The sequence below is a fragment of the Xiphophorus hellerii genome, chromosome 19 (assembly GCF_003331165.1).
Source record: "Xiphophorus hellerii strain 12219 chromosome 19, Xiphophorus_hellerii-4.1, whole genome shotgun sequence".
Lineage (NCBI taxonomy): Eukaryota > Metazoa > Chordata > Actinopteri > Cyprinodontiformes > Poeciliidae > Xiphophorus > Xiphophorus hellerii.
In genome coordinates this window covers 27,201,615-27,223,700 of record NC_045690.1, presented here as the reverse complement: position 1 = coordinate 27,223,700, position 22,086 = coordinate 27,201,615, and the positions used below count along the sequence as shown (strand labels likewise).

The 22,086-nt window shown below is 38.5% G+C and overlaps 1 protein-coding gene and 1 long non-coding RNA gene across 4 annotated transcripts in view; one reads left to right on the top strand and one right to left on the bottom strand.

Annotated features, from left to right (window-relative positions):
• npas3 (neuronal PAS domain protein 3) overlaps window positions 1-22,086 on the top strand; it is a 292,717-nt gene that overhangs the window by 202,920 nt on the left and 67,711 nt on the right. The window lies entirely within an intron of this gene.
• LOC116709648 (uncharacterized) lies at window positions 307-5,624 on the bottom strand. Its single transcript, XR_004336922.1, has 3 exons — window positions 5,609-5,624; window positions 3,733-3,734; window positions 307-594 (listed from the first exon to the last, which is right to left on the bottom strand). It is a non-coding gene; the product is annotated as an uncharacterized LOC116709648 (long non-coding RNA).

Sequence of the window (22,086 nt, the reverse complement as noted above, 5' to 3'; positions counted from 1 at the left end):
GCATATCATCCATACACAGTGGATGGATGATATGTCCCACCAACTAAAGCCAACTGAATGCTTCAAAGTCTCAGATGAAATCTTAAAGGAGGGGAACTACGTAAAGACGACATTGTTATTTTTTTTTAGCTTTAGGTCATGTTATATTATTCCCTCATCAAAAATATACCTGAAGTGTTGCTTTGATTCTTTCATGGATGTTTGAGAAATCTTTTAATCTCCCGTGGCAACCAGGTGTGCCTAACCGGTTGTTCTCACCAAGCACCACCTTTTCCACGCAGCTCTTTCTCAGACCTGCAGTCTCCAGCCGAGCTTCCGCCTCACAGAGCAGCCTTCCCCTTTGACCCCTGAGTGGGGGCAGCTGCCCACATGAGAAAAAGGGTGATCTGGTAGAACTGTGCGTCTGCTGAGCTCATCATCGGAGCTACTTCTCAGTCCAACTGTCCTAAAATTGATGTTAAAGGCTTAATGGAGAAATGTTGTGATGAAATGCTTAAGTCGGAGTATCAGAAAGTGCTGGAGCTTCTTAAAGAGACAGAGGCCCAATTTCAAAGCGTTACATTATGAAGCCAATTTTCTCTTATGTCATATTTGCTGCATGATTTACAGCATTTTTATAACAACTGAAGGCAACTGATTGTACTATAAAATAGCACTATGTGCCTGGAAAACACATACTACTACTTTAAATATTTCAAACCGTAACAGATGTTTGTGCCAGCTAGTCTTGGTGACATTTTCAGGATGACTGAAATGATGAAACACTCCACCAACACACTGTTGTTTTACCGTGAATATGATGATAAAGAGGCAGTCTCTTTATGATAGTGCATATTGATAGTGATTATTGTGAAGCTAGAAATCATATTTGACCAGTCCAAACTTAATATATGGTTGCTACTTTCGGGTGATGTTGAACCCAGAATTTTTTCTTCTTAATCAGTTTTATTTTATTGATATGATTTTTACTCACTCACATGATTGTATTGGACTGTAGGCACGAAACGCAAAATGTTACACTAATTTAACAGAGTGGTGTGCTTAAATCCCTCCCTCACATTTGCAGTTGTACAAATGTATAACTGCCTATCGGTTCACAGGTTTTGTGCATTTAAGGAGCAGGTTCTTTTATCAGAATCCATATGGATTACTGAGAATGCACACCCACACAAATAAACACACACTTTAAGCCTGCAGTGGTCACATCAAGTTATGCTGACATGGACTAGCATCTGCTCGGCAGCTCCAGAATGACACTGATTTGCACTTAAATGAGTGGATTTAAGTGGCGCGCCACCATTACCACTCGGCCATATGTGATCCCTGTGTCTTTATCCTGCATTACACTGAGGAGGATGAGAGAAGCTGGGAGGGTGGGCAAGGAAACGGCAAGAGGCAGGGTGGATGGGGCCACGTGAGATCAGGACAGACAGCAACAGCAGGGAGTGAGAGAGTGGAGGGAAAAGAAGGCATAAAGAGAAAGAAATGGGTCTGTAATGAGAAAGAGATGGAGCTGAGAGGAAAATGTTAAAAGAGAGAGAAGGGAGATAAGAAACAGAGAGGGAGGATTAGGCCGACATGATGAGAGAGAAGAAAAGGGGGTAAAAGAGGCAAATGTTAGCAGTTCTGACCGTGATGAAATATTAATATATGCTGTTAAACATACACAAACAAACAAGGGGTTAACCTGGATTCCCACATCTCCCAGGAATTATTAACAAAAAAACATTATTTGAACCCAAATCAATCAACCTAGATAGAATCCAAATGTATCGATTTGAAGTAATACTCAGCTTAAGATACAGTATGTTCAGATACTGAAGCCTAATACATTTTTTCCTTTATTTCTGAAAAATAAAGGGATTTATTCTACTTAAAAGAAATCAACTCTTATTTCCCACTGAATAAAAGATCCATTCATTCTCTGTACCTATAAGATATGGGCACATTATTTATCAACATTATCAATACCACGTCATTATTGATACTAGATGATACTTTAGATTCAGATTCCACGTTGAAATTTTATTTTATCTTTGTATTGTAGTTTTTGAACTCTATCCAAAAAAATTAATATAGATACCTATAAACTTTGTCCAAATTCTGTCCTAGGTATTGATAAAATCATTCAAAGGAAAAACTCCAAAGCACCAAAGACTAGAAGTTTGATGATGAATCAAAATTCAATAAAATGTATCAGTATTTGCAATATTTACTTGCTATCAGATCGATGCCAAATTATGTCATATCACACACCTCTAATACCCGCTTACCCTTTTCCTTAGGGTTGGGGGTCATTGGGCAAGAGGCGGGGTCACCCTGGACAGATCACCAGTACATCCCAGGGCAACGCACTGGCACAAAGGACAACCACACATACATATGCTCATCCCCACACCAGTTAACCTAACACTCATGTTTCTGAACTGTGGGAGAATTCCAAAATACCTAGAGACCCCATGGATGACCAGGGAGAACATACACACTCCATGCAGAAAGACCCCAGGCTGAGATTGGGACCCAAAATCGTCTTGCTGCAAGGCAAGTGCAAGTGCTGTTCCACTGCACTTCCCTGTACAAAACAGATCAACAAATATTTTTTACCTGACTAAAAATTTTGGACTGTGTCCTTATAGCCAGTCATAGCCCTTTTAGCTACAAATAACTTCAGCGAGGCACTTCTTGTAGCTATATGCTCGTCTCTGACATAAATCTGAGGATTTGGCTGAGATGTTTGAGGGTTTTTTACATGAATAATCAGTCTCAATTTCCATAACAAATTAACACTGTAAGTTGATATTCCATTCTTAATTCCATAGTGCTAGGTAGATTCACTGGTATGTTTTGGTTCACTATCATGTTGCAGGGTTCAGTTCTGCTTCAGCCTCAAGTTTTATTCCAACGATGTCAGATGTTTGGTCAGCACCTCTGATTTCCAAAATAACCTTCATTATGTTTCTTAGCCTACCAGACTCAGTTAAAACACAGATAAGAATACTTAGGCAACAGTGATAATTAGATTGACTAAAGCTATCATGGAAATATGTTTAATCAACTTAAATAAAATATAATAAAAACTTAGAATTGTGATGAAAACCCTTGACTTTTTGTACAAGCAAAAAAAAAAAACCCAGTTAATTTAAGGATTAGTAGGAGAGTAGAGAGAGACAGGAAAAACAGAATATGAGGTTTGCAATTAGTTGATTTTTAGTTCTCCTCTTTCTTTCTGGTGCTCTCCCTTTACAACGATTATCAATTGTTACAGCTCTTTGATTAAGACTCCACTGCAGGGGTGCTTAAGATCGACCACAAATCTGGAATTTACCTGTTTTAAACACCAGTTTTCTAGTCACCACATCTTAACGGGGTAATTTAAGATCACTTTAAACTCTTTATGAGCCCATTGTTTGAGTAAGGGTAAAGCAATTTCTTAGAGCCTTTGGGCTCAGGTACTTCAAGAAGAGACGATGGAAAATAGCTAAATGTTAAGAAACGTTGAAGGAGGAAGACTCCACACAGTTCTGTCTTTGTTTTTATGAACATCACTGTGGGAGAGACAGCTTGACGAAAGTGCAGCTGAGGAAGTGAGCCTGGAGCAGTGGAAAGCAGTTCTGATGCTTCAGGACGATGTGGGAACAACGTCCTTAACTCATCATTTAATATTTCCTGTAAAAAGAACCAGCAGCTCTGACTTTGACTGGCTAACAAAACATCTTTTAAAAGAATCAATACATCTGTTGGAGGAAGAAATCATATAATACTGAGGTTCTTTTTGAGCTATATTCTAGATGATTATTTCCACGTGCTTTGTGAATGGTTTAGCGGAAATCTGAGTCTACCCAAACTAAACAACTGAAAGCCTCCAGGTTTATTCCAGTGAATAAATATTCAGGTTTTTTTTTTAATATAGAGTCAGTTTACAGCACATGTTGTGTCAAGGCACCTTACAAAAAAATTCTGTGGTCTCATACAGACAGATTCCAAGTAAACATCCCAAACTGATCCTGGTTGTCTTCCCTCATTTTTCTACTGTTTTTCTTTTCTCTTGGTGCCTCAAACTTTGTTAAAACATTGCCTTGTCTCGTCATTTACTGTTCAATTTTCCTCTCTGCACTTGGTGCTCTTTATTTTACTGTCACTGTGTCATAAATTTTCCTACTGCTTACTCATGTATCTTAAAGAACAAAACTGTTATTGTCCATCTAATAGTGTTTTCTAGTAGTTTGATTTATTTAAAAAGGGATCAAGACGTGGTTTGGCTTCTAAATGTGCTTTTTGAAGAGGAAAGTGAGAGTCAAGTTTACATTTATTGAAGAGAACAATTATAAATGACCAAATATCTGATTTTAGTTCCAGTGTAATTTAAAGAAATTGAACTATTCTCTAGTATCTTGTTAGATGTATGATAGGGACACATTATGACTGCTTGCTTATCATTATATAAAATATAAAAAACAGCTGACAGGGCAAGATAAAATCTACTATGGTTATGCTGGTAAAAAATATTTGCATCACCTGTGATTGTTGCCTAAAGATTTTGATTGAATATATTCATGAGGAAATGTACAAAAATCTAAGACCTTAGAGAGTGAAAGCAATAGAAGAGAGAAACAACACAGCGAGACAAATTACAGCTCGCAACTGCCAGAAATTCGATTGGTGTAGGATTAGTGTTTTCAGGTAAGCTGTGTGCAGCGGGTAATTTGCTCTAGGAGTGCAAATTAAAATCATGAAATAGAGATGTTCTCTGCAATTACTGCAAATCACTGGATTTCTCAGGTAATATTAGCTCTGCTAGAACTGAAGATTGGTGTGGATTGACAGACATGGACAGGCAGGCCTTCTCTATCCTCAACTTCAGATCCAGGCTAGTAGACAGTTGGGTGTGTGTGTGCACAGCTACATACATACAGTACAGACCAAAAGTTTGGACACACCTTTCTAATTCAATGGGTTTTCTTTATTTTCATGACTATTTATAAGGCAAGAAATCCCACTTATTAACCTGACAGGACACACCTATGAAGTGAAAACCATTTCAGGTGACTACCTCTTGAAGCTCATCAAGAAAATGCAGAGTGTGTGCAAAGCAGTAATCACAGCAAAAGGTTGCTACTTTGAAGAAACTAGAATATAAGGGGTATTTTCAGTTGTTTTACATTTTTTTGTTTAGTGCATATTTCCACATGTGTTATTCATAGTTTTGATGCCTTCAGTGTGAATCTACAATGTCAATAGTCATGAAAATAAAGGAAACTCATTGAATTAAAAGATGTGTCCAAACTTTTGGTCTGTACTGTACATACATACATACATACATACATACATACATACATACATACATACATACATACATACATACATACATACATACATACATACATACATACATACATACATACATACATACATACAGTATGTATGTATGTATGTTTGGACACACAGTTGTGTCCAAACTTTTGGTCTGTACTGTACATAAACTTAATTAAATTAATTCAGGGTCTGTAATAACTATTAATTGCATTTTAATTGAGAACTAAACATCAACAAAATAAACAACATTTTCAATTGCCACTAAATTACTGAATAAATAGACAACAACAAAGACATGTATTGTTTTTAACCTTTTTTAGGTTATTCAACCATAAGATTGCTGCAGAATGATATTCTACCCATTTAGCGATGAAGTGTTTCAGGAAGTTGATCATTCAACTTCTTTGTGCTGCTGCTGATACATGTTTAGCATTGAGATGCTATTTTAGGCTTGAATGGCTTTGCTGATAGGCTACCTACATTTAGTGCAACTTGAACACAACATTATTCTGCGTCTCATTGGTTTTTCAAGGGAAGCAGCTTTGTCATTTATCGCTGATGTCATTTGAAAGGTTCCGTTTTGAGACTTCTGTATGTAGAATAGAAAAAAAATGATTAATTGTGTTAACATCTTTAATGCATTAAAATCTATGTAATTAAGTAATCAAAAACACTGCACTGAAGTCCCAACCCTAATATATTTGCATATGTGATTTTCAGGGTGTATTTTGTGCCAAACTGACCTTTTGAAATTGTGACTGAAAAGGTCGACTTTGAGCTGATACATTCTAATGAAAGGTTTTTGTAGATTTTAACAGGCCTAGATGTTTTCTTTGAAAGAAAATAACCCTTTATGCAATTGTACTCTTTATTCAACAAATACAGAGAATGCAGTCAATACTTGTTGGAAATTGCTGTCAATGTTGCTTTCAGCTTGTTGGCATTTTCCCTCATCACTTCCTTTCTTGTGTTTTTATCAATTCTGGAGGAATGTTCAGCTTTAGTTCTGTTGCTGTTACATTACTTATTCAATTATTGTGTGTATCTTGCCTTTCCAGTTTGTTTTTGTTTTTTGTTTTTTTCAAATGGATCTGAGATCTAATGTTTCCCCAATCTCCCCTACCTTTGAGAGTTAGCCCCAGGGTTCTGAAACATTAGCTTTTTTTGTTCCAGTTACATTAAATGACGTGACTTCTTTAATTGGAAAGACAAAATCCTCAACTTGTTCATTAGAGGTTCTACTTCAGTCTTTATTAGTTGAGTCTGTAGCCTGCGCTGGTCCATCCATATTGTTTATAATCAACAATTCCCTGAAGCTTAATTTAAGAAAGGCTCAACAATTGTAATCTTGATGCCTGCTCTGTTTGTAGCGTTTGTTACTTCGAAAAGCTCCTTTTTGTTGCTAAATTATTTTTAGAAAGTTGTGGAAACCCAACTTAGAGGTCACTCTCAGTTTTTTTATTATGTAAAACATTAATTTGTAGCTTTTTTATATTTTAGATGTTTTTCTCAAATAAATGTCATTCATGGATTTTATGTGCAGTCTGTGTCACATTAAAGATGCAAAACTAATGGATAATTTTAGCCTTTCTAAACAAAAACTTACATTCCAGGCTAAATGGACAGATAGAGCACTCTGAAACTGCAAAATGTCGAGGTGCAGGATGGGCAGCGTTCTATATGTAGAAGAAATGATTTAGCATGATTCAAATTTAGATAAAGATGAAGAGTGCAAAAAGACCTTTTTTCTTTTGCAGGTGTTGGTCACACCCATGATCTGAAAGAATTAAGGGAATTTATTTCCACTGTGTTTTGAGTAGCACATGTAGCTGTGTATTATCACTGATCACTTTTTTGTTGATTGTTCTCATTAATGCAGGTAATGAACTGATGTCACCCCGCTGCTGCTCAATGTTCTTTTTGACCTGTCTCTGCACCCACAGCGCTTCTGTGTAGTTTGGCTCTAATGGCAGATTAGGGATTTGGAGCAGATGGAGCATAAAACAATCGGAGCACACATCAGGGAGCAGGCCACTGCCTTTATGAGTTGTGTGACAGCTAAGGTGTACATTAACAGCTTACTGCCTTATTGGTGATGTGGAAGGAAGGTTATTGAGAGTGTGTGTGATTGTAGATTTAATTTATCATCAAATTAAAGAGTCAGAGAATGGGCATCTCATAAACTTGTTCCATTCTAAATCCTGACAGTGCTATGAAGCCATTTTCACTTTCTTTTTTGTCAAAGTTATCAAAATAATTTTAATAACCAAGATCATGCATGTTGGTTTTATTTGTTGTGCAAATAAAGCTATCCAAACCCACCCAGAGAAGCTAGTTGTGTTTTTTCATAAGAAATAATAACTGTCTTCTTATTAACGCAAGAGTCAAGACATCACTGAAATACATTTCCGACATCATGATGTCATCTAAAAAATCTCAGAATTTATCCAGAAATAGAGGACACTAGGAAAAGTCGTGGCTCTTCCCAGGAACAGCCTGCCAACCAACATTACTCCAAAAGCTCATTGAGAACAACATGCAAAGCACTACAGGCCTCATTTCAGGGCTCTACAATAGGATATTGGCAAAAACTGCCTCCATGGGAGAGCGCCAAGGCCAAACCATGGCTGATTAAAAACAAAACAAAGGCACATCTCATTTTTGCCAGCCCCCCCTCCACCCCCCGCCACCCGCCAAAAAAAAAAAAACAATCTATGCACTGAAAAGAGAAAAGCTGAGCTTTTAGGAAGATATGTATACCTTTACATTTGGAATTAACAGCATTTCAGAAAGCCACACCTTGCTGGCTGTCAAACACAGTGGTTGTATCATAATGGCCTGTTCTGGAGCTGGACGGGTTAGAGGAACTGAATGAACCATGAATTCTACTTCCTAGCAGAAAACCTTGAGGGAGAATGTCCAACTGTTTGTGACCTTAAATTCAGGCAAAGTTGGGTTTCACTTTTTGATTTTGATAGTTGGTCAATGATCCAAAGCAAGTCAAACTCAGAATAACTCAAAATGCAAAAAATAAAACGTACAACTACAAGCGGCAATCAACAGGTTCCAAGCCCAACCCAGTCCTTTGGCCCCTCGCCCTCCAGCTCTCCATGCACTCTGCTCCCCTCTTCCTACCAAACTGGTGTTGCTGTACCTCTTAGCATGTCGACCAAATTGGGAACTTGGAGGACAGTGCTTACTACCCTATGGATGGTAGTGTCGAAGCCAGTCCACTCACGTTTCTTCCCTTACGCTCTCCTCTCCTCCCCAGAAGCTCAGCCTTTTCATGTCAATCAACACAGAATTGATTTAATAGATATTTATTGTCCCTCACTGGGGAAATTCAGGTGCAACAGCAACATCAAACTACTTCAGTCAAAAGATCAAAATATGTTGAGAAAATGTAAACGGGATAATAATAATATACAGTGCAAAAAAAATACTGTGCATTTAAAAAGATAGACAATGTGAAGGTTTTAGAGTAGCCTAGCTGAAGAGAAAATCTTAAATTTGATTGAAACATTGTGGGATGACCTCAAACAGGCAGGCTGCTCCCAGAATCCTTCTGATGTGGCTGAACGCAAATCTGCAATGAGGAGGGAGCCAAAATTCCTCAATAGTGACATGAAAAACTAATTACCTCTTTTTGATACTACTTGATGTGAGTTGTTGCTGCAGACATATAGCAGGTTTTATACTAACCAGAAACAGTAATTTTGTTTTAATAATAACATATTAATTGAACTAGTGAAGAGTTAATTATCCAATACAGAGCTGAGGTATTAAATGTGTATCTTTGTCTGCCTATCTTGCTGTTCCTCATCTTTATGTTAGGTCTGCATGTGCGTTTCTGTGCACACTCTCACAGCTTCAACCGTTTATCCATCATATTTTGCAGTGGTTCTTTCATCCACATCCGAACATCTGCTTTGCCATCATCATCTCTCACTGCTTGTCTCATGCCCATGGCAGGCAGGGAGCAGTACGGCGGCAAACCCTGGCACCGAGGCGGAAAAAAAAAATCTGAGTTTACACAACGGAAAGGCGGAGAAATTAAAGATGATTTTTTTTTTATTCGCTTTATCTGAAGGAGAATTCATTACCTGGCAGAGAAGCGAGAGCTGAGCGCTGTCAGCCAAGAATAATGACTTGTCTAACTGATAGGGAAACACACACATACTCACACACACCCCTACGCACGCACCCCCACATGCACTCACACACAATTTCACATGCACAAAGAAGATAACTCACAAAATCAACAAGCGAAGACACACAACACACACTCGGTGTCAAACGCTGTGAATCTGCTTTTAGTTTGGACATAAACACTCACACATACACACACCATACTCAATAAACAGCGAATAGATTCATTCAAACAGCATTCGCTCTTAATCATGACTTCAGCCTTACTGGATGTGTGCTTTAGTGTGTTTATCTGCAGAGGCTCCGCCCTTCTGCAGAGGTCAAAACTCCAGCCACCCTTGTTCCATCAATTTCTGCTTTCTTCGGCAATAAATGTTGATATTTAAGTCATAAAGTATTCTCGTCAGTGAGCTGGCATGTCTACCACAAGACACCGGAGGGCATAAATGGTGACATCATAAGTGGAGTGACGGTGTTACACACAGAGCACTCAAGAATAGAAAGTGAAGGTCAGCAGTCGTACAAGATTCCTGGTGGACACGTTACAGAGGATTACCAGCACCTGACAGCTTGAATTGGTTCACAGTTTGGCTTTCCGTCTTGCTGGGAAGCATGATGGACGAGCATATTCTGCTACTTCTCATATTTTGGCATATACTCTTTATAACATGGGGCAAGAAGACATGGGATGTTTGAGTGCCCCTTCTGTGCCTACTGGTTCCAACACTTGGTCACTGTAACCGCTGTAAACCATAGATATGGATCAATTGCACAACACAAACACAAACACATGGCCTCAGAGAAACCTACAATCTCTGTAACACTGTCAAGTGCTGGCAATGTGTGTCTGAGGCAACGTCTACATTTGAAGACCTTCATTCATGGTTTGGACTGTCAGTCCAAGAACTGGCTTCACTCTACTCTTGGTGTCTCATCTATAATGTACATGCCCTCACTTTAGGAATCAAAGCATTTACAAATCTGTCACTGGCACAAATCAGTGAATTTATCTGGCCTTATTTTTTTTTAGATAGATAGTATTTTGATTAAAACCTTTTTGAACCAGTACAGTACTGTAGAGACTGGATTTCGTGGATGTGTCTTCACACACACACACACCCACCCACACACCCACATGCCTATACACAAATACACAGATTATATGCTCTCTGATTTTAATCGTTGTGGGGATATGTTTGAGTAAAATGAACATTGTTCTTGTATTCTACTGACAATATGTCTTTGAAATTCCAAGCAATTATTTGCAGAGAATGGGGAATGGTCAAAATAAGAAAAAAGATGCAGTGCCTCCAGACTCAAATAATGCAAAGAAAACAAGTTCATATTCATTTAGAAACAACAACACTAATGCTTTAACTTAGGAAGAGTTCAGAAATCAATTTTGGGTGGAATAACCATGAAGTTTTCAATGGAGTTCAGTGCAGTGGTGTCTTAATATTTTCCAGAGCTGGCTGGAAAAAAATAAAAAAATTAAATAGATAGATAGATAGATAGATAGATAGATAGATAGATAGATAGATAGATAGATAGATAGATAGATAGATAGATAGATAGATAGATAGATAGATAGATAGATAGATAGATAGATAGATAGATAGATAGATAGATAGATAGATAGATAGATAGATAGATAGATAGATAGATAGATAGATAGATAGATAGATAGATAGAGCACACGTAGAGGTCATTCCACCTAGTATACAAGTCTCCATACAAGCTGTATTCCAGACAAACTCAAATCTAATTTCTTTGATGTGACACACACACTCTCAGCCCCGGCATGCCTGTCTTTGTTGGTAATAACCTCTGTGTTCCCCAGTCCTAAGGAAATCAGATGGAATGTGAAATTGAAAACAAACAGTCATTTCAGATAGCAAAGCATCTCCGTCAGGCAGCAGATTCAAAGCCACAGATTGTTCTCAGAGTATAACCCGATATACAGTATTGCTCATGTTCTCTAAACTCCTATCTAATAGTCAACTTAAACATAATAAGATGCAGTAGAAAGCTGATGGAAGCTGCCACTCCAGTCTTTTGAAGCTGCTGTGGGGTATCTGTCAGAGAAGCTCCTGTCGCAGAGGTTTGGTTTGTCATTAGGAAGTGATGGCTGCTTTTGACATCATGGGCTGTGGAGCGCTGCAGTTGGAGAGTTAGTAAAGTGTTTTATTAATTATTGCATTTCAAATGTTACATACAGTGTCATAAACACATTTTAATGTTAACTCCACAGGGACAGTGCATCAATGACGGAAGTTAAATTACATAGGATTGTAAGCTTGTAAATTAATTATTACAAGTAATTCCATTTTTAAGTCAACCTTAGTATGACTGGTTTGTATTTGTGGAATATACACTGCCTGGCCAAAAAAAAAGTCGCCACCAAAAAATGGTCACACTCTCTAATATTTTGTTGGACCGCCTTTAGCTTTGATTACAGCCCGCATTCGCTGTGGCATTGTTTCAATAAGCTTCTGCAGTGTCACAAGATTTATTTCCATCCAGTGTTGCATTAATCTTTCACCAAGATCTTGTATTGATGATGGGAGAGTCTGACCACTGCGCAAAGCCTTCTCCAGCACATCCCAAAGATTCTCAATGGGGTTAAGGTCTGGACTCTGTGGTGGCCAATCCATGTGTGAAAAAGATGTCTCATGCTCCCTGAACCACTCTTTCACAATGTGAGCCCGATGAATCCTGGCATTGTCATCTTGGAATATGCCCGTTCCATTTGGGAAGACAAAATCCATTGATGGAATAACCTGGTCATTCAGTATATTCAGGTAGTCAGCTGACCTCATTCTTTGGGCACACAATGTTGCTGAACCTAGACCTGACCAACTGCAGCAACCCCAGATCATAGCACTGCCCCCACAGGCTTGTACAGTAGGCACTAGGCATGATGGGTGCATCACTTCACCTGCCTCTCTTCTTACCCTGATGCGCCCATCACTCTGGAACAGGGTAAATCTGGACTCATCAGACCACATGACCCTCTTCCATTCCTCCAGAGTCCAATCTTTATGCTCCCTAGCAAAATGAAGCCTTTTTTTCTGGTTAGCCTTACTGATTAGAGGTTTTCTTACGGCTACACAGCTGTTCAATCCCAACCCCTTGAGTTCCCTTCGCATTGTGCGTGTGGAAATGCTTTTGCGTTCACAATTAAACATACTCCTGAGTTCTGCTGTTGTTTTTCTTCGATTTGATTTGACCAAAGGTTTAAGTAATCGCCGATCACGATCATTCAGGATTTTTTTCCGACCACATTTCTTCCTGGAAGACGATGGTTCCCCACCATCCTTCCAGTTTTTAATGATGCGTTGGACAGTTCTTAACCCAATTCTAGTAGTTTCTGCAATCTCCTTAGATGTTTTCTCTGCTTGATGCATGCCAATGATTTGACCCTTCTTAAACAGACTAACGTCTTTTCCACGACCACAGGATGTGTCTTTTGCCATGGTTGTTTAAGAAATGAGGAGTTACTCATTGCATCAGCTGGGTTTAAATAACTTGTTGCCAGCTGAAAGATAATCGCCTATGCAGTACTTATCCAATAGGAGGCTTGTACCTATTTGCTTAGTTAAATCCAGGTGGCGACTTTTTTTTGGCCAGGCAGTGTAATATGTTTGGTTTATATGCAAAAGTCCATTTAAAAGTAGTGATTGAAGTTTAGTCTAAATTTTCTGGTAAATGAAGCTCTAAATATTTTAAGTCAGAAGGGATTTCTTGCATTTGTTTCATTTATATTTGAAAAAATAAATGATACAAAATCAACAAAAAAACCTTTCTAACTTTTCAGATTAGAGAGAAGAAAACACAGTCATGTTTCATCTGTACCAAGACAACCATGTAAATTCTGCTACGTCATTCATTCCTAGTCTCACTCCAAAAAATTGGCACTGTTAACATTCTAGTGATTTTTTTTTTTTTTTTGCTTTGTGTGTGTGTAGGTGTGTGTGTGTGCTTTTCCATTTCATATTGAGTTTTGGGGTTCTCTAAGTGGTTGGCAATATTAAAACCTACTAACACATGAGTCACTGCACTGAGACTTCACTCTGCTGTGCTGACAGAGAACTCACTGCTCTGTTTGCGTGTTGGCTGAGGTGTGTGTGTGCGTGTGTGTGTGTGTGTGTGTGTGTCCTCAAACACTTTGTAATAGGCATGCATGTCTTTTGTCTTGTTTGCATGCTTCTGCAGGTGTTTGTCCATGTGCACGTTTGGTATCTCATGCTGTCTGTATGTGCGTGTGGGCGTGTGCGTGTGTGTCATCCAGCGTCTCTGTGTGAAGGTGAGACACAATAGCAGATTAGTCCTTGAGAACTGGTCCAGGAACTGCTTTCATCTCAACAAACGTGCTTTTACTAAAGTGGTGAAAAGTACAACAGAGGATTGCTGCCTATTTTGAGATTTCACTGTGGAATGTAACTGAATGTAAGTTATTCATGGAAAAGTTGCTTATTTATGAATTCGTTTATAAAATATTTGAAGGAAATGTAGCTTGGGAAACTAAAATACCAAGGTGCAATACTAGATGACAAGCTACTGGCTGCTGTAGCAGTCAATCCAGGAGTGTCATTTCTTAGGATTATGGCAGTAGTGCTACATGCTTATATATATATATATATATATATATATATATATATATATATATATATATATACACTGCTCAAAAAAATAAAGGGAACACTTAAACAGGTGTTCAACACTTAAAGTGTTCCCTTTATTTTTTTGAGCAGTATATATATATATATATATATATATATATATATATATATATATATATATATATATATATATATATATACAGTAAAAACATTTGGTTTTTATATATATATATACATACAGTACAGACCAAAAGTTTGGACACACCTTTCTAATTCAATGGGTTTTCTTTATTTTCATGACTATTTATAAGGCAAGAAATCCCACTTATTAACCTGACAGGGCACCTATGAAGTGAAAACCATTTCAGGTGACGACCTCTTGAAGCTCATCAAGAAAATGCAGAGTGTGTGCAAAGCAGTAATCACAGCAAAAGGTTGCTACTTTGAAGAAACTAGAATATAAGGGGTATTTTCAGTTGTTTTACACTTTTTTGTTTAGTGCATATTTCCACATGTGTTATTCATAGTTTTGATGCCTTCAGTGTGAATCTACAATGTCAATAGTCATGAAAATAAAGGAAACTCATTGAATTAAAAGGTGTGTCCAAACTTTTGGTCTGTACTGTATATATATATATATATATATATATATATATATATATATATATATAGCTCTGGAAAAAATTAAGAGACCACTGCAAAATAATGAGTTCTCTGATTTTACTTTTCATAAGTACATGTTTGAGTAAAATGAAGCAAGCAAAAATGTATTAAAAATTTAAACATTTATTTGCAGAAAATGAGAAATTGACAAAATAATAAAAAATACAGTGCTGTCAGACCTCAAGTAATGAAAGAAAACATGCTCATATTCATTCAGAAGCAACAATACTGATGTTTTAACTCAGGAACCAATACTCGTGGAATAACCATGAGATGATAACTTTAAATCTATCTGCAAATTATTCCAGGTGGCAGAGGCATAAAATTTAAAAGCTTTTTACACAGCTCAGTTCTGACCTTTGGGACCTGCTGCAAAATGATGTTCCGAGAACACAAGCTATAATGGCTGCAAGTTGTTCACAAAAGTGAACATCAACATGTAGGAAGATGCAAAAAGATGCATTTACAGATAAAAACCAGCAAGTGAGAAAGTCTGAGGGACATTTTGCCGTAGCACACAATGTATGTATTCAAAGAGCCACAGTTAGTCATGAAACACAGGACACAATGATGTGCAACATCCAAGCTTTCCAAATACTGGGCTGAAGAGTTAATAAATAGCAGATTTCTATAATCAGAATAATTGAAGCAGAATGATTGAAGTAATCAGGTTCCTTCTGACTTGATGTGAGAAACCCTTTGTTTTTTGAAAAAGAATCTCATTTTAGGTGTTAGTTAGAAATCAGTTTGTCACAGTCTGAGATTTATGGATAGATTGTCATTAATTAGAATACCTAAATATACGTAGCAACTGGCAACTTCAGTATCAGCCCATTGAACAGTTAACTAGTTGGGGAGGACAGGTGGAAGCTGCTTCCCATGTGAAAATATTGTAACCTTTGATTTTTTTGCATTCAAAACCAGCCAGGCGGGACTGGACCGTAACAAACACACGATTTCACGTTTACAAAAAATGTTGAACAAAATTTTTTATTGTCTCAAACTGTTAGGTAAATGGTATTAGTAATTACCAAACATATCTGAAGATTCTCAGGTTTCCAGGTCTTTAAATCCATTAAATTCAGGAGAGTTTAATGGAAGTCATAATGTTTCCTATAGAAGTGGTGTGATGAGGCGACAGTCACTTGTCCTCATTCTGCCGAGCAACTGACGTAATTTATACATGTGAAACTTTGAGCTTGCATACGTAGATGTGCAGATGCAGGCCAGCAATGCAATACAAGAAAGTGGAAACATTTTCAGATTTTGTTGTTGTCTGCTGTCACCGAGAACTCCATGTGTGTGGAGTCCATAACTCACTGCTGTGAAGTAGGTAATGTAGTTTCCTTTTATAAGGGCGGCTTGTCTTTAGCTCATTGTTGTAACTCATTTGTTGTTAGACATTTAAAGAGAGGAAGGTTCACTCTAATGTAACCACCATGTGAATTCCCATGTCCAACTGCATCCCTGTGGCCATTTTGTCATCTGTGGAGTGTATTCTCTGCTCCTGATTGAGCAGGACCTGTTGGTTTGGGAAGAGTTGGACCAATGGAGCAGAAACCTGATGAGTGATTTGGTGAGGAATCCACCAGATCTGCTTAGATCACATTCATACTTTTAAGTATGATTACGACCTGTGGAGGACAAACAAAGTATGAAAACGATGTATAGAGTGTAAAATAAGAGAGAGGAGGAGCAACAGAGCCGCAGATACACTTAGGCAGAGAAAGAGAGAGAGATGGGAAGAAGAGAGCAACGGCAGTTTGTTTTGTTCTTGTCAAGGTCACCACAGCTGAATGTGGAGATCCTGAGGGAACACCGCTCTGCGTGTGTATGCGTGTGTGTGTGTCTGTGAGACTGCATTGAGAAATGGCTCTGAGTTTTATGTATTGTAGCATTTGTGTGCATGTGTGTTCGCCTTTGGTCTGTGTGTGTTTGTCTGCATTTAAAGCTCTGTAGGGGCTTACAAAGGGAGGGCTGCAGCGACACAGTCCAATTGCTGCTCAATTAATTGCCACACACACACCCCAACACCCCCACACACACGCCTTGTGACCGACAGAAAATAGCATCAGTGTTGGAACAACAGACAGATTCCCCCATAAAAGATTTCAAGAATTTTAAATCTAATTTAGACAAAGGCACTTTAATCTCAACACACAAACACACCCACACACACATTCTTCCAGCTGATTTTTTCGTAACAAAATAGCCCATCTTTGATGCTGATGATGTTTGGATTCCTTCTGTTGTGTGGATCCTCACTCATCGTCCATCTGCTGCATTGTTAGATTTAAAGGTCTTGTGTTTTGTAGTGATATGTCTGCTGTTGGATTAACATTGATTTCTCTGCAGTCCATTACAGGCAACAAGATTTGTCTCTCTTGTTTTTTTTTTCTGTTTACTCAGATGGTCACTAGTCAGACATTGCAGTAGCTTCTTGCACTGTGACAGTCTGCCATGTTTTAAAAAGGATTTCAGAATCCTGAATCCCGCTGGTGTAGGTCAGCATCTTCTACTTACTGAATTGTTTTAGCTGATGCTACCAGCTGCAGCCAGCAGGGGAAAATGGTGGACAGTTTTTCAATGAGAATTTAGATGAGTTGCTCCACATTTTCTTGAAAATCAAACAAAGTGTTTCAGTCACAAGGAGTTTGACAAAATTACACAAGTTTTTCAGAGCCTTTTCCCCACCCACAGTGCAGTCACAAACCAACTACTCCTGGATTGCGTTTATGTCCTGGAAGGTTCACTGGCGGTTTCCATCACTAAATCTTTTTTAATCTGAAATCTTTTCCTACCTGTAATTTTATTTTTTGTTTTTGATTTTTTTTTTTTTTTTTTTACAGGAAAGCAGAATTAACCCTTTCGCCTGTTAGTAAAATAAATATGGGCTGTACACCATGGAGTTCTTCAAATCAAGTAATCTGGTCATAGATCTTGTTGGATCTCTGTCTACTCAGGCTCTGCTCTCCTTCAGCGGCGTTGGTTCTGTCAGCACCCTGACAGTCAAAGGGACTGGAGATATTTCAGGATAAAAACACCCAACCGATTGTGACTGTTCAGTCTAATCTCATAGATCATAATCATGGATTGATTTTTTTTAATAGACTCCCACGTGGTTTAGTTCATTTGCAGCTGTATCTGTTTTCACATCACAGATCAGTCTGCATCAATATCAAAATCCCTTTGCTGTACGATCAGGTTCTCGAAAAACAATGCCCAATGTTTTTCTCTAGTGCATCTCACCAACAAAATGGTGAGGTTATTGTGTGTTTAAAATGTATTTGTGCAAATAATCTTTCAAATTGCTTTACAAATATTTAAGTATATGTGTGTGTGAAAATGTATATTTAATTATGTGTTCATTGCATTTGTCTTGATTGAAAAAGGTAACTCTGTGTGCCTATGACCTGAACCTGATTCTCTGAGAGAGAACAGCTGCACCAAAATCTGTAAATGTGGAAAGTTTCTGAGCTGGACTGAAAATGTTCTGCCTCTGTTCTGTAAAAGAGGTGAACTGTGGACATGATGTGTGTTTCTGGGAACAAGATGTCTGAGTTCCCTCCTGGACTTGTTAGTCCATGACCTGAGCTCAGGTAACCAGAGAACAGCGCTTGGATTGGGTTGGAAACATCACCAATAAAAGGTCTGGTGTGTATTTGTTCCTGTTCTGAATCACTGCAAGAGCCAAGAAGCTTTTGCAAAATGTCAAACTGATTTTCAGAGTTGGACTTATTTAATGCACGTGTGCAGGCGTGGGTGGGCGTGTGTGTGTTCCTATATTTTGCCCTAAGGACCTCTCTGCTGGATAAATAAGATTCAGCCTTTAGAACACATACACACACCAACTAAAGCTCTGTACAGGTCATTAACACACCAAACAAATGAAATCTCCTCAGAAAGAAGGGAGGCGGTAGTAGATGTATTAGCATGAGAAACATGATAAAAGTGCCCCTCCATTGTGTTCTTATCAGAGTCCCATAATGCACTGGGAAGCAGGGATTGGCCCTGATGTTTGGACACACAACACTAAGCTTATCAGTGTCTGAGGCTCTCGCTCTAATGTTGAAAGACCACCATTGTTGTGAGCTTTAGGCAGAATACAAGAGAGATTTCTGGGTCTTCACAGTGGATTTAGTGGGGTGGATGGGGAAAGGAGAATATACGGCTGAAACCAGGAAAAGAGCTCAAAGTCATAAAATAGACACAATCTGAAAGAAATGCAGGCAAACAAATCAGCAGGTTGTCTAATTTATGGCATGCATCTTTTTACGTCAGTGTGACATGGATGGATGGAATTACACCAGCAGTAAAAATTTTTCTGAGTATGATCTGCAATTTCTGAGGAACCAACACTAAACAGTTTTGAGATCTTTGCTTTTACTGCTAGAGGTTGGGTTTTTGACTCCTTCAGGCTCTAACTGACACATATCTATTAGACAAAATTGTTCAACCTCCAGGCCAGGCGTCTCCGGGCCCATCTGCAGTTTACCAGTCATCGATCTGGATGATCCAGAGGAGACATGTGAAAAGATTAGGTTTTCAGATGAGTCCAAAACAGAACATTTTGGTTTCATCTTCACATGTTTGGAAGAAAAAGGATGAGTTTAATCCCAAGAACTCCACCCCATCTGTGAAACATGAAGGTGCAAAAGGACTGGACGGTATTGAGGACAGGATGGTCGGACCATGTGTCATCAGATTTTGGGCCTTCCCTCAGTGAGACCAGTGGAGATGGGTCGTAGCTGGGTCTACTAGCGTGACAATGGCCCCAAACCCACAGCCAGGGGAACTAAGAAGTGGCTCCGTAGGAAGCATTTCAAGGTTCCAGATTGATCTAGCTAGTCCCTAGATCTGAGCCCAGCAGAAAATCATTGCCCAGCAACAGCCCTAAAACCTGAACGATCTGGAGAAGATCTGTATGGAGGAGAGGACCAAAACTCTGCCTCAATGTGAGCAAATGTGGTGAAGATCTACAGGAAACTCTGGAACTGGACACAAAGGTTTCTGCACCAAACATTACATTCTGTTGCTCTAGTGTATCAAATTCTTATTCCATGCAATGAAATGCTTATTAATTATTTAAAATTGATAGTTTTTCCATGTTGTGCCTCACATGTCAGGCGAACATTATAGACTTCTCCACTTCTGGTTAGTAGGAAATCTTGAAAGGTCCTTGGTGTATCAAACACTGTACAGAACTTGTGGGTAGTAAATGTTATCACATGATTCCTTAAAGACCCCAAGGCACCAAATACCGTTTCATGGTTATGGGGGGTGAAGTGGAGACAGAGTGAATGTTATATTAACATCTGTGTCTGTTGCTTTTGCTTTAACAAATCATCAAGTTGAACAAGCTTTAGTGCTTTGGGACATGGAGGCAAAGGATGTGTGAGTGTGTATTGATCTTGGTGAAGGATCTCTTACCTCTTCCCTCTCCGGGGGTTTAAACCACACAAACAGATACTCACAGGCTCCTCAGTACGGAGTGATTTATTACAGCTTTGAAAAGGTTTGTTTATTCCATTACAGATGCACACAAAGTTCAATATTTCGTTGTTCAAGTCGGCTAAAAAAAGACAGAAAAAACTGTTATCGCTGGCTATACAGAGACAACAAGTAACATGCCACTGCTGAAGAGAGATATCATAAAGAATCTAGAAACAATTTATGTAAATAAAACTAGAGAGCTGACTGATATAACCATTTTGAATCATGATGTGTGGAACTGCCCAGCCTGGCCTCCACACTGCACAGCTTTACTTTTTATATTCATCTTTCCTGCAAAGAAATTTCTTCTGTTCTCTGCACAGTCTTCCAAAGTATTCATGCCCCTTTCTATCCCACATTATAATGTTTTCTGGCTACAAACCTGGATGAAAATGATTCATGGTTTCCAAAATATTCATAAATCCTCTCTGTGTCATGCAGTGATATTCATTTCCCCTGATTTAATACTTAGTAGAACACCTGTCACTGCAGTTACATCTACAAGTCTCTAGGAGATGTCTACCAGTTTTGAACAGAATAAAATTTATGTCAACTCTTCTGCTTTAACCATCGTTTGTCATATATTGCCACAGATTCTCATTTCGACATAGGCTTGGACTTTGACTGGGCTGTTTTTGCATGTGAAAATATTTTGAGATACAAATCCATTCAACAAATGAGAATATTATTGAATATTATTGCTGCTGTCAGCAGCTGCTGAAAGTAACTAATTAAGTGACATGTAATCTAACTTAGTTACTTTCTGTAAAACTGTGTGAATCCAAGTCATTTTCTCTTCTTCTGCTCACATGGTTTTCTGCAGGGTTGCCAGAATCCGGTCCTGGAGAGCTACCAGCCTGCAACTTTTAGATGCATCCCTTCTCCAACACACCTGGATCAAACCAGTAGCTCGTTACCAGGCTTCTCTATTACATGTTGATGAGGGAATTGAAGCATGTGATTCAGGTTAATGAAGGGTTTCATCTAAAGGTTGAGAAATAGTATTTCTCCAGGACTGGAAGTGGGTGCTCCCCTGTCTCAATGAAAGGGCTGTTTTGATAGACACACACTTGTTGCATTCTTGCATATTTTTGCCACTGATTAGAATAAAATGTGGTCTAAAACAGCAGAAGAGATAAACAGCTCTGTCCTTCCTGAGTGACTTAATGTGCAGGTTTCCCCTCTCTTGTCACCTCGCTTTCTTAGCTCAATGATGTGATTGTCTGAGTGTTCTGTGTTCTGTTCTGCCTAATAAATCAAAATGTATCAGCTTGGTGGACACACCTTTATGTAAACCAAAACAAACACACACGCACACACACAGTTCATAATGGACTGACCATTTGTCATTCTCTGAGCTGTTGACAAGAAAAGTGTCTTAGATATGGGATGCGTGTGTGTGTGTGTGTGTGTGTGTGAACACATGCAGTTATTGACTCTACAGCTTCATTATTATTCATGACTGATGATACCGCCGTGATGTCATCAGGTGGTTAGTTTCATCTTCATACACACGTTACTCATAGTTGTAGCTTGTTCACAGAGACACTGACATTTACTGAAACTGTGCATTTAATTCCCGTTGGATGTCCCTCAATACGTCTTGTGAGAAATTGTTACTTCAATAATTATTTATTATGTTTTAATATTTTGTAAAATTGACTTTTTCTTAGCTTTATGTCATGTTATAATGTTATTCCGTCATCAAAAATACACCTGGAGTTATTCTTTGATTCTTTGATGCTTGTTTGACAAATCCTTGAATCTCCCATGGCAACCATTTGGGGGTGTCCAAACGCTTACTCTAACAAAGCTATTTCTACAAAAACTCCTTTGAGCTGCAGTG